This window comes from Bidens hawaiensis, unplaced genomic scaffold (assembly GCF_021521415.1).
Source record: "Bidens hawaiensis isolate Kalapana, Puna unplaced genomic scaffold, B.hawaiensis_p1.1 tig00024828_1, whole genome shotgun sequence".
In the NCBI taxonomy this organism is placed as follows: Eukaryota; Viridiplantae; Streptophyta; class Magnoliopsida; order Asterales; family Asteraceae; genus Bidens; species Bidens hawaiensis.
In genome coordinates, this window is record NW_027493935.1 from 78,760 (window position 1) to 91,907 (window position 13,148).

Consider the following 13,148-nt stretch of genomic DNA (forward strand, 5'->3'; position numbering starts at 1 on the left):
TAACACATAATTATCACATAATTATTGTTTTGACGTTTTTCGTTTATTCACCAATTGTTTGCGTCAACTCGTTTGCGTTTCGGTGCAATTCCCGAAAGACTACACATGTAGTAAGTGTCAAGCGTCATTTAAACCCTAGTTTAAATGTAATGAGGTGTGCGTTATAGATTCAATGATCTTTAAGTTTGAATTGACGGAGTTGAGTTAACGGAGTTAACCTGAAATTGACGGATGTCACAAACGTGGTTTTGGGAAAGGACTAGCTATCTGAGTTTGAGGCTCAGATAGTGTCTAAGAGTAGATTGATAAAATAAAGTTAAGGTCTGTGGATGGTGGTACGGTAACAGTTTATGGTGATAAAGAAAGTTCAGGGTTTAATGTCATTTCGATGATAAAAGCCGAAGGATTGTTAAAGCGAGGGTGCGGTGCCTACCTGGCGTATGTTGTCAAGGCTACGGCCGAGACAAAAGAAATGAAAGACGTTCCTGTTGTGTGCGACTATCCAGAAGTGTTCCCTGAGGACCTTCTGAGGTTGTCACCAGATCATGAGATATAATTCCATATAGACTTAGTACCAGGAGCCCAGCCCGTTGCAAAAGCACCTTACCGCCTGGCGCCGTCCGAGATGAAAGAATTGATGTCCCAACTGCAAGAACTCCTCGACAAGGGTTTTATTAGGCCAAGTGTTTCCCCGTGGGGTGCACCGGTGTTGTTTGTATAGAAGAAAGATGGAAGCATGAGAATGTGTGTAGACTACCGAGAGTTGAACAAGCTTACGATAAACAGATATCTGTTACCGCGGATTGATGATTTGTTTGATCAATTAAAAGGTTCAAGTTGGTTCTCGCGCATAAACCTTATATCAGGCTATCATCAGCTGAAGGTGAAAGAGGCAGACATCACTAAAACAGGGTTTCGGACGCGATATGGACACTACGAGTTCCTCGTGATGTCATTCGGTCTGATGAATGCTCCCGCAACATTTACGGACATGATGAATAGGGTATGTCGGTCGATGTTGGACAAATCAGTTATCGTCTTTATCAATGTTATATTGATTTATTCAAAGAGAGAGTCGGATCATGCTGAGCATCTAAGAGAAGTGTTGGAGGTTCTGAAAGAAGAGAAGCTGTATGCTAAGTTTTCAAAATGTGCATTCTGGTTGCGAGAAGTGCAGTTTCTTGGTTACGTGATCAATCCTGAAGGGATTACCGTGGACCCAACTAAGATTGAAGCAATAACAAACTGGAAGACTTCGTAAAATCCGACTGATATACGAAGCTTTTTAAGGTTTGTTGGCTGTTATAGGAGATTCATAGAAGGCTTCTCCAAGATAGCCGCACCGTTGACCGGGATGACCCGAAATTCTATAGTATTCAATTGGGGTAAGTTCTAGGATGAGGCTTTTGAGGAATTTCAAAAAAGACTCACACAAGCCCAATCCGTGCTCTACCTGATGGTGACGAGGATTTGGTTGTTTAAACTGATGCCTCGCATCGTGGGTTAGGTTGTGTGTTAATGTAGCGAGGGAAGGTGATAGCTTACGCGTCCAGACAGTTGAAGGTTCACGAAAGTACCTACCCAACGCATGACCTAGAGCTAGCCGCAGTAGTGCATGCTTTCAAGATTTGGAGACACTACTTATACGCTACTAAGTGTACTATCTACACCGATCATAAGAGTTTGAAGTATTTCTTCGAGCAAAAAGAGCTAAATATGAGACAGAGGAGATGGTTAGAACTTATAAAGGACTACGACTGTGATATCAAATACTATCCTGGTAAAGCCAATGTGGTCACCGACGCGCTAAGCAGTAAACCGTGAAGTCGTATAAGTTGATTATTAACTCAGATCTCTTCGAAGAAATCACCAAGGCACAGTATGAGGTGCTTGCAGATGAAGCGTTAACGAAGAAGGAAAGAATTGTCAGACAGCAAGACTAGTTAATGGAAAATACTCATGGTGTTAAGACTAGGTTTGACCGTATGTGGATTCCACGCCATGGAAATCTTATGGGTCGAATCTTAGATAAAGCTCATAAGTCGAGATATTCAATCCATCCGGGATCCACTAAAATGTATCAAGACTTGAAGAGAGACTATAGGTGGCCAGGAATGAAGAATGATGTAGTAGTTTATGTTAGTAAGTGCTTAAGTTCTTTGCAAGTCAAAGCTGAACACCAGAAGCCTTATGGGAAAATGCAGCCTTTGGAGATACCTTATTGGAAATGGGAACACATCACCATGGATTTCATAACTAAGCTACCCCTTACAGCTAAACATCATGATACCATTTGGGTGATTGTGGACTGTTTGACGAAAAGTGCTCACTTCTGCCTATACGAGAGGCCATCTCGTCATAAACATTAGCAAATGTGTTCATAAAGGAAGTTGTGGCTAAGCATGGAGTGCCGTTTTCGATCGTGTATGGTAGAGATACTCGCTTTACTTCGAGACACTGGAATAAATTCCATGAGGCTATGGGACCAAGGTTGAACATCAGTACGACGTATCATCCTCAAACATATGTGCAGTCTGAAAGGACTATCCAAACCCTTGAGGATATGTTATGTGCTTGTGTGTTGGATTTTAGAGGAATTTGGGATGATCGTCTACATCTTGCAAAATTCTCTTATAATAACAGCTACCATTCGAATGTTGGTATGCCGCCGTTTGAGATGCTATATGGTAGACGTTGTAGAAATCCTGTATGTTGGGGAGAGATTGGTCATAAGGAGATTGGAAGCTTCGAAGTTGTGCAAGAAACATCTTCAAGTTTGATCAGATCAAAGCAAGAATGAACGCTACTCAAGATCGTCAGAAGTCCTATGCCGATAAGCGGCGACGACCGATTGAGTTTAGCATTGGTGACAATTTGATGCTCAAGGTCTTGCCTTGGAAGGGATGTATTCGTTTCATGAAGAGAGGAAAGTTGAGTCCATCCAAGGCACATTGGACCGTTTAAGATTGTAGATCGTGTGGGTGAAGTGGCTTACAAATTAGATTTGCATGAAGAGTTAGGAATTCACTCTACCTTTCATGTTTCTCGTTTGAGGAAATGCTTAGCTGATGACACTGCCCACGTGCCAGTAGTAGACATTGAGGTTGATGAACAGTTGAACTATATTGAACAACCTGTAGGGATCGTTGACCGTAAGGAAAAGCAACTCCGTCATAAAGTTTTCCCTTTGGTGAAGGTGATATGGAAGCATCGTAAGAGATCGGACGCTACTTGGGAAGTTGAAGAAGATATGCGCATGTTTTACCAAGATTTGTTTAACTAATAGTCCCCGAAACCTCTTTAAAGATGGAAGACTTGTAACATCTTACTTTTTATAATAATAAATAAAAATAAATTTCGTTTATTTAATGGAGTGCAATATCTTGTTGAGTTATCACTTGTGTACCCCTTTGAAAAAACCTCAAAAATAACTTTAATATTCCTCTATAAATCTTATAATCATCAAAGCTAACACAAACAAACTTGGAATACTATATTCTCAAAACTCTGGATGGTTTTTTTATTAAACTATCTTTTTAAATGTTTTGCTATATAATGTTTTCAACTTTTTTAATACAAAAACTACTTCTATGTTAAAAAATAAAAATTGTCACATTCGTGACTTTTCTTTTCCGATTAAACATGCTTTTTATACATAAACACTACTAGGTTACGTACCCGTGTACAACACGGGTTGAATTAAATAAATTTATTCAAACGATGACATTATAAGAAATACAAAAAATGTGTTAAATTGTTTATATAAATATGTATTATATGGTATATTAAATTACATATTAAACAATATGGAAAAAAATATACACATGTCAGAAATTCATAAATATCCAAATATTTCCTTTTTATTTTTGTTACAAATAAAATTCAACTTATTACTCATTTGAGATAAAAGCAGTGTTCAGAAACTGGACCATATTGGCTGTCCAACCAGCAAATAAATAAATAAAATGGTTGGTTGTTCGCAAACCAGCTTTCAAACCGAAAACAACAACCGAGATAACATTAAATATTTTTAAAACTTAGTAGATGTAAACAATAGTTCATGCACCGCCTAGTGATAATAATAAGTCGGATGCACTACCTTGTCTTTTATAAATGTTGGTTTTCTTCTTGATTTCTCATTGGAGCAATATGAGATGTGATATATTTTTATTTGGAAACTTGAAGTGCCAAGTGACACAAAGATTATCAAATTAGGTGTCAAGTGACATAACAATATTTTTGTTTATTATATTAACTATGGGTTTTCATTGTTTTCTTTTTTCAGCGACACCGGAATAGGCGTTGTTCGTATTAAAGACTGTAAGAAAGAAAACTATTTAGATGGAACTAAAACAAATTTGTTTAGTAAATTTAATTTTTTATTTTTATTTTTCAAATTAAATTCAAGTTAAATTAAATAATAATGTAATACCATTTGAAATATATGACAACGGACCTGTAGATGCATCAACCGAAACATTAAAACAAATAGGTACAATCTTATATGTTAGTTGTAATATAAAATAAATACGTATCCCCTAAAATTTAATTATAAGCAGGTAACGAATGATACTTTTTTGTATAACTCTTGTTAGAAACATTGTTCTCTGAATTTATAAGATGAGCTTTTGATCTTTTAGACATCGTCTTATCATTTGACAAAACAAATACATTTATAAAAAGGAATCATGTGGATGGTAGATGAAGTATTAAAAAGCATTAATGATGAATTTAAAGCGTAAATAACATGAAAGGATTAAAATTGACCAACCACCTCCTAAAGTCCAGTTTGGTTTATACGGCCCATAATTATAAAAATCATAAACCAAACCGTTGGTCATGATTTTACACAACTTTTAGTGGGATGCCACCTTTATGTTTATTGTATCGGTGACGAACGATCGTTTTTTTATAAAACAACTTCATTTTAATATTCTAGTTTGACGCCTAATTAAATTTTATTTTATATATTTATTTAGTTATGGAGTAATGTAATAATTACTGCATGTTTTTTAGGGGGTATAAAAATGTTATCATCCAATAGGTACATGTAAATTTTATATGAAAACCGCGTGTAATATGATGTTTGTAACCCAGGTATATAATATATGTATAACACTGTATAAATATAAACAATTGATTTAAGGACGAATTTCATTTCAAGATGATAAGTTTGGCCGGTTTAATGGTTTTAAAGGCAACTAAGAAGACACATAGTTGATATACATATAATTCACATATGTTTAAAGTGCGAAGAATACAATTTTAATATATGATGCGCAATATAAAATACATACCTGGATGTAGGACATGTTGTATATAAGGTAAACTGATTGAAGAGGATCAGAGCTATAAAAGTCTCCTCAGGTGTGTTTGTGGAAACCAAAAAAATTTAGTTTTCGTTGTTGTTGCTGATGGAAATCACTAATAAAAATAAACAAATTTTACGGTAACTAGTAGCTACTGTATATTAGATTATTCGTTGTCTACGTAATTAGTGATACGCAACTTAAAGGAAATCACTAATTATTAAGTGATAATGAAATTTTTTTCCATAGAAGAAAAAATTCAAAAATAAAGGAATACATTTAGTTGTGTATATGGAAGGTTTTTAATTTCTTTATTTTAATTTAACTATAATTATTTATGACCTAAAGCTTCAAAGATAGAGTGCCACTTGGCAAAATATTAGATCAATTAGACGTGATGTGGTTTAACCATCATTTTTGTTTATTATAATAATAGATCTCTATGTTAAAATACTAATTATTACATAACAATGTAACATTAGATCTTTTATTGCTAATTCGTAAAATTTTTGTTGTTGATTACGTAAATACCCTATTTTTTTATTTTTTTAAAAGCAATATGAAATTTATTTTGAAAATATTCAAGTTTTTTTGAAGAGTTAATGGCCATTTTCGTCCCTGTGGTTTGTTACTTTCGCTACTTCAGTCCAAAATTTTTAATTTTGTCAATTTAGTCCTCATAGTTTTAAATATTAGCCAATTACGTTTCATCCGTCTAACGACATCCAACTATGCCGTTAGTTTAAGGGTATTTTTGTCTTTTTCCTTTTAATTTTGAGTTAATGGTCATTTTAGTCCCTGTGGTTTGATATCTTTGCCAATTCAGTCCAAAGTTTGAAAATTTGTCAATTTAATGTTCAGTTTTTTTTTTATTTTTTATGTTTTTTGTTTATAACCCTAAAGAGCATAATTCAAGCCCAAAACCATCGATCAACCTCAAGGACTGGTATGCATTTACTCTGTTGACAACAGTAATCATACCCCCCCCCCTTATATTTAGTTTCTAGACATTTCCAAAAATCTTCTCCATGGTGGAATTCAATGGTAAAGTGGTCAAAGTAATTCCCTGAAACTGAATTATACAGAAAAAACTAAAAATTGTTTTGTTGATTAATGTATAATAGTTGATTACGACCCAGATTTTAGTTATGATATTTTAATCTCTAAACCCTAAATATTATGGATTCATCAAAGAAACGATTTTTAGTTTTTTCCGTATAATTCGGTTTCACGGAATTGCTTTGACCACTTTACCATTGAATTCCACCATGGGGGAGAGTTTAGGAACCGTCTAAAAACTAAATACGAGAGGAGGGGGTATGATTACTGTTGTCGACAGAGTAAATGCAGACTTGTTTGGGCTTGGATAATGCTCTCTAGGTTTATAGAAAAAAAACTAACTTAAATTGACAAAATTTCAAACTTTGGACTGAATTGGCAAAAGTATCAAACCACAGAGACGAAAATGACCAATAACTCAAAATAAAAAGGAGAAAGACAAAAATACCCTTAAACTAACGGCATAGCTGGATGCCGTTAGACGGATATGACGTAATTGGCTAATATTTAAAACTACGAGAACTAAATTGACAAAAATACAAATTTTGGACTGAAGTGGCGAAAGTAGCAAACCACAGGGACGAAAATTGCCATTAACTCTTTTCTGAAAGCTATTTTAAAAAACTCTCTCTAAAAAAATAGAACAAATATTTTTAAAGAAACGTGTTTTTAAGTACTAACAAAAAAAACTAATTTTTATATGAAAAAATGTATTTTTTTAAAAATACCAATAAGACTTTAACAAGAAAGAGTTATTATATATAACACAAACCGAGCTACATCTAGATAATGTGTAAGCGAGCAACAAGGTGCGCCGCTATCCTCATTTGAATCGCAAAGCCTATTCTACTAAATATAAATCCTTGGTTCCTCGGGCTTTGCGAGTCACTGTGGACCACCTTCTGCACCCGCTCCAAGAAGCGAACCGCCTCGGGAGCTAGGGATCCAAATGTGTCGTAGGCAAATGGAATGAACACGTGCTGATTCTCCAAACACACAGCCTCATGCTTAGCAACCTTCCTAGATTCCGCTCTCAAAACCGCCTGCCCCAGTACGAAGCTATTGTATCTCAGCCCCACCTACGGGGACACCCACTTTAACAAGATTTTCTTTATTAGACTGAGGGGTGTGGGGCTTCAATGGGGGCGCTAGAGCCCCTCCGCTCGCGCCCCCAGACGCTAACACCACACCACCAGGGGCGCTAGCGGGGCGCTAGCAGGAAAAACAAGGCAGGCGTGAGCTGGTTAGCGGGAGAAGAGAGAGAGAGGAGGCACACCTTTTGATGTTTTTTGGACCGTTGGGGAGCCGAAAAAAACAAAAAAATATATATATTCTATATAATTATATTCCATTTCACCCATTTTTATACCAAAACTTCAAACCTTCACCCAAAATCAATTAATCTTCTCAACTTTTAAAAAAAAAATGGCTGGAAATTGGTTCCCAAACCTTGATTCAGATTATCTTGACGACGATTTATGGTCGTCACCGCACCAACCGATGTTTTATTCGGAGCCGCAAGAATCATCCGGCTTTCAACCATCCAACACACAACCGTCTCCTAACTTTGTTGTTCCGGAGACACAAGAATCACAAGGTGAAGCTACGGGACCAAAAAGACGCGTCCACCGGAAAAAACCAGTTGCAACGGACGGGTCGGGACCGGCTTCGACTCCGAGGACGAAACGGAAAGCCACTCCGTGGTCATCGGATGAGAAGGAAGCCTTGTGTCGGGCTTGGATAGTCATTTCTGAGGATCGGCGTTGCGGTAATTGTTTTAACGTTTTTAAAAAAGATTTTTAATAAAAAAGTTAAATAAAAAAGTTAAATGGAAATCTAATTTATTTATTCATTTTGAAACCGACTACCAACAGAGAAAGATTTTTTGGACAAAGGTTAGGGAGACGTTCTACATGCTCGTTGGGAGTACAGAGCGGAACGCCGATATGATTTCGGGTCGGTGGTCCGAAATCAGAAAATTTGTCGGCTTGTTTACTAATCTTTTCAACAGGAGCAGCGGTCGTATGAGACCAAGTGGCAGTGATGATTTGGCGGTTTACAATTTCACGGTCGAAGAGTGGAAGCAGGAGTGTTTGCGGAGGTATGGGATGGTGAAGACGTGGGACGATTTAAAGTTGTGGGACAGGTTGAAAAGATGTTCCAAGTGGGTTGAGCTGGTGGCGCCGGACTTTGATGCGGAAGTAGGGCCGAAACGGACTAAAACTAATTCGTCTGGAGCGTATAGCACTTCAACCGGGTCGGATTGCCGCGTTAGATTCGACCTAAACATTGCGGAGGAGGAAACGTCTTCACCACCGAGGAGGCGGCCATTTGGAAGGGACGCCAAGGGGAAAAAACCGGCTGAGGGGGAAGACGTAAACATCGCCAATCTTGTTGAATCCCTCAATAAATTCAACAAAACCATGGAGGTGGTCTCTTATGACAAAAAGGAAAAAACTCGAATGAGATATTTGGACTTTCTTACTAGACACTTCAGTAACCTAAATCTGGTCGATCAAATGCTAATGGAAAAGCAAAAGGAACGTATCCGAAAGAGGTTGATCGAAGAAGACCAAGCCGAAGAATAAGAAGAATGTTTCTTTTTAGTACTTTAATTTTTATTTTATTTTTAGATATTAATGTGTTTTTTTATTAATGTGTGTTTTTTTTAATAATTTATGAGTTTTTTTAATAATAAGTTGTTTGAATATATTTATAAAAAAATAAAAAAAAAAATTTGCTGGAGCCCCTCCACACCAGGGGCCAGGGGCTCCAACACCCCCCTTATCCAGTTTCTCTCTCTGTCACACGTCATAATATTATTGGTTCTTGCCCCCACTAAAGCCCCCACACCCTTAGTCTTACATTGTATGTAAAAACAATAAATTTTAGTCAACTTTATTCTATTAAATTGGAAAACGATTGATGTGAAATACCGATAAACTTTGGTGTCATTGTCACAGCCCAAATCCCTCAAAATCAAAAGCCAGGATCAGAGAATTTAATGTAAGCAAATATTCATACAAATTTGGGGTCCAAAGCATGGATGGTGGTTCCATCAAATGATAAAAAGATTCTGTAATTGCAAGCATGAGTTTTAAAGGGAAGATTTCCACATAATAAGTCCAAACATAATTATTTGAGAAAAATAAAGGGAAATCTTTCAAGGATTTAATGATTATTTGTTAATGTAGTAGGACAATGACACTGACACTGACACTGACACTGACACTATTTCACTCATAAGAAACGTTTATTAGTAGATTCAGGGTTCTTATGGACATAAGTACATAACAACTTGATACGATTGAACATGAGCGTTGTAAATGTGGTTGAAGTTGAATCTAAACAGGTGGTCCACTTGACATGTTGAGTTGGATTTGTGGGTATCATGTCAACCTTAAATAAGTTTGCGGGTTAATCCATGTATTTTTATAAATTAACTAGTATTTTGACCCCTCGTGTTATGTGCATACGGTAGGGTAGTGAATTTGAATGTTGTATATGGTTTGACAAAACAAAACAAAACAAAACAAACTTGTAAACATCTAAAAATGCTAATGTGACTCAAAATGTTAATGCAACGAAGAAATATATAACAAAACTTTAAAATAAAACAAAATGTGATCTAAATTACCCGATGCTCAGAATTGCTACGATTGCAACATTGGTTGCCTCGCCAAATAGCGGAGCATCATTAGCCTATACCAATTATTCAAGCGATAAAACAACATTTCCGAATCTGAACATCGCATTGATACACTACCAACAAATATCGCATATGTAAGACTTAGCAACTTTCTTATCCATCTCCACACGGATCAGGCGAGCATCATAGCCATCGATGCTCAAGAGTGTATCATTGCATAAAAAGTACAACCGATCTAATATATGAGCCACAAATCACATTTTCAAATATGCATGTCAGTGTAACTCTTTTTGTACCAAACTCTTTTTGTACCAACCCATGATGTACAATATTCATGCTAAGTATCAGTTGCAGCACAATGAAGTACTAAGTAACATATTTTCATAATATATGGTTGCGTTGAGCATCATAACCCTCAACGCTCACAAACGTATTAACACGTGAAAACATTAACAAAAATAGCAAACGGTCAAGGTCATGAATATCAAGGAATGGCAATGATGTGTGAGTAAAAGAATGTATTTTAAGTGTTTAATTTCGTGTATGTTAAGTGTTTTTATATATCGAATACGAGTACTTTGAGTGGTCTTATGTTTACAGGTTCTCGATGATTAAAGAAGCTAATTGGAGCACTTAGGATGGCAAAGAATTGAGTTATGGGCAAAAAGGAAGCAATTGGGGGAAGTTCGGAAGTGTTTCGTGCGCATCTAAAGTAAAACATGCATATCCGGGGCTAGAAAATGAGTTACACAACCCATAATATATGAATTTTGGGTTTCTCAACGAGACGAGTATGAAAATGTAATAATAGTCACTGTAAGGCAGAAGCTTCCCTCCGTAGCTTACGGCCTGGTCTGACGGGAAATCCGTTTTTTCTTGTTTTTCTTCCAGATTAAAGCCAGGATAAACCTTAAATTGATTATCCTTCATATCCTAGCCACCAAGGACGAATTTGGAGCAATTATTCACCATCTTAACACATTCTAATTACCAATCAACCATGATTTATTCCTTACAATCCATACTCGAGTCAATCGTGATGAAGAGGCAATACTAAATCATTTGTGTTCACTTTAGGCTAGGGTTTTGTATAATTGACTATGATCAGATTCTTTATGCTTAATTGATTATGAACTTGATTGAGTTTTGTAATTTAATCTTGTTTAATTTGTCAATTGATTGTTTAAACAGTTTGTGTTCTTGATTATTGAATCTTGCATCACTTATATGGTTGGGTTCATCAACATTTAGGATAAGATTATTGTGTCATTGAACTTATAACCGTTAGTAATTGCAACCTAATTGATTTTCATAATATAAAACTGGTAATTTGGTAGATCGGGTTCAGTTGTGTCAACAATTCGGTTTGGGTATCGTTTGTCATCACATCCCAACTATTAGGTCTAGCAATTACTACTGCAATCAATATATCTAAATCTGTGATTAGCAATTCCCTGAGGAGACGACATTACTTACCCATACTATTTATAGGTATTTAATACGTCAAAATACTTGTTTTTTTATTAGAGCAAGACATCTACATTAGGCAAAAAAGGCCTCAGTCGAGCATCATAACCCCAAACACCTAGTCACACATCATCACATAAAAAGTACAACTGGCTCAACCAGACAGTAACATGGTTAGGCATAAAAGGCCACCTACATCCAATTTCTATTATTATTATTATTATTATTATTATTGAACTACTAAATATTACACCTCAAAACCTCTAACCTCTTACCACCCTACCAATTAAAAAATTAAATAATACTTATTTATCATTTTTTACTATATATTTTTTCCCTTACGCTCACAACAAATATATATATATATATATATATATATGTATGTATATATGAAGTCCTCTTATACACAAAATCACTATAATATCTATGATTGATTTCCTTTGAGAACCACTTTGAGTTTTAAGAACTCGAAAGAACTCAATGTAACAAAAAAAAATTTTGAATTTTTTTAAACGTCTGCAATACGTAAGTGTTAGCAACGTAAAAAAATTACAGTATTTTTTTACGCATCAAATCGACTTATCACACATGTGTAACTAACATTCAAACTTGTGTAATCATCAAAAATTCTCCTGATTTATTTTTTAATCAGATTTATTCTCAACCATATATTCCATACTCATCTAATTATATGTGTGGTTCATAATGACGATTGAGTTCTTGAATTCTTACAATCAAAATATCCCTCCCCATAACATTTAATACAAAATATGATAATATCATTACATGATATACCATATTATATGGTTTGAGATGATATAGCGTTTCCAATATGAATGCTCTAAATGATTTTTCATGCTCAGCGAACTGTTGCTACGACTCAATCTCGAGAACCTTATGGTGATATTCAACGGATAATGATATGGTGGCAGTTAGACTTTGGTATTGGTCATGTTCTTAATTTGGTTGGATAACCCCCCATTAAGTCATCCTCATGAGGATAGGATTCTCACTAGTTCTCACTGGTGGCACATGTTATTCCACTATGGTTCTTCTAGACCCACCGTAACAAAAACCCAGACGGGCTGACCATTTCATTTTTTTTTAACAACCGATGAATAAAGTTTGACTACTCGTGGTAACTCAATAGAGAAAGGCGACTATATACACTCGCGAATGCAAACAACGCTGGTTAGGCCAACCCCACAATACCCTGTTATGGGGAAAAGTGTCGCCTAAAAGTCCATCACGGTAAACTCCCGTTGAGATCGGATTGAAATTTATGACCATGCGATCTCCAGTGAAAATCTTCCCTTATTCTCCGATGCGAGTTGAGATAAAACCTATTTAATTATTATAAAAACATAATTCCATCACATCCAAATATTCAAATGTATGTCTTAGAATTCGTGAACGCAAAATATACATTTATAACTCTAAATCGCTAGCTTGTTACTCTTTTGTAATTAGCTCTTGTTTATTTCTAGCGTTTTGGTAGTTTTTATTTAACGCAGCCGTTTAGAGAAAAAGAATGGGCAAGCAGCGGACAAAACACAAACAACAAGACCAAATATCCATGCTAGAAAATCACAACAAATTAATACTCGCAATAAAAAAAAATAAAAACAAAACCAACAACACATACACAACCAAAACTACAAGAC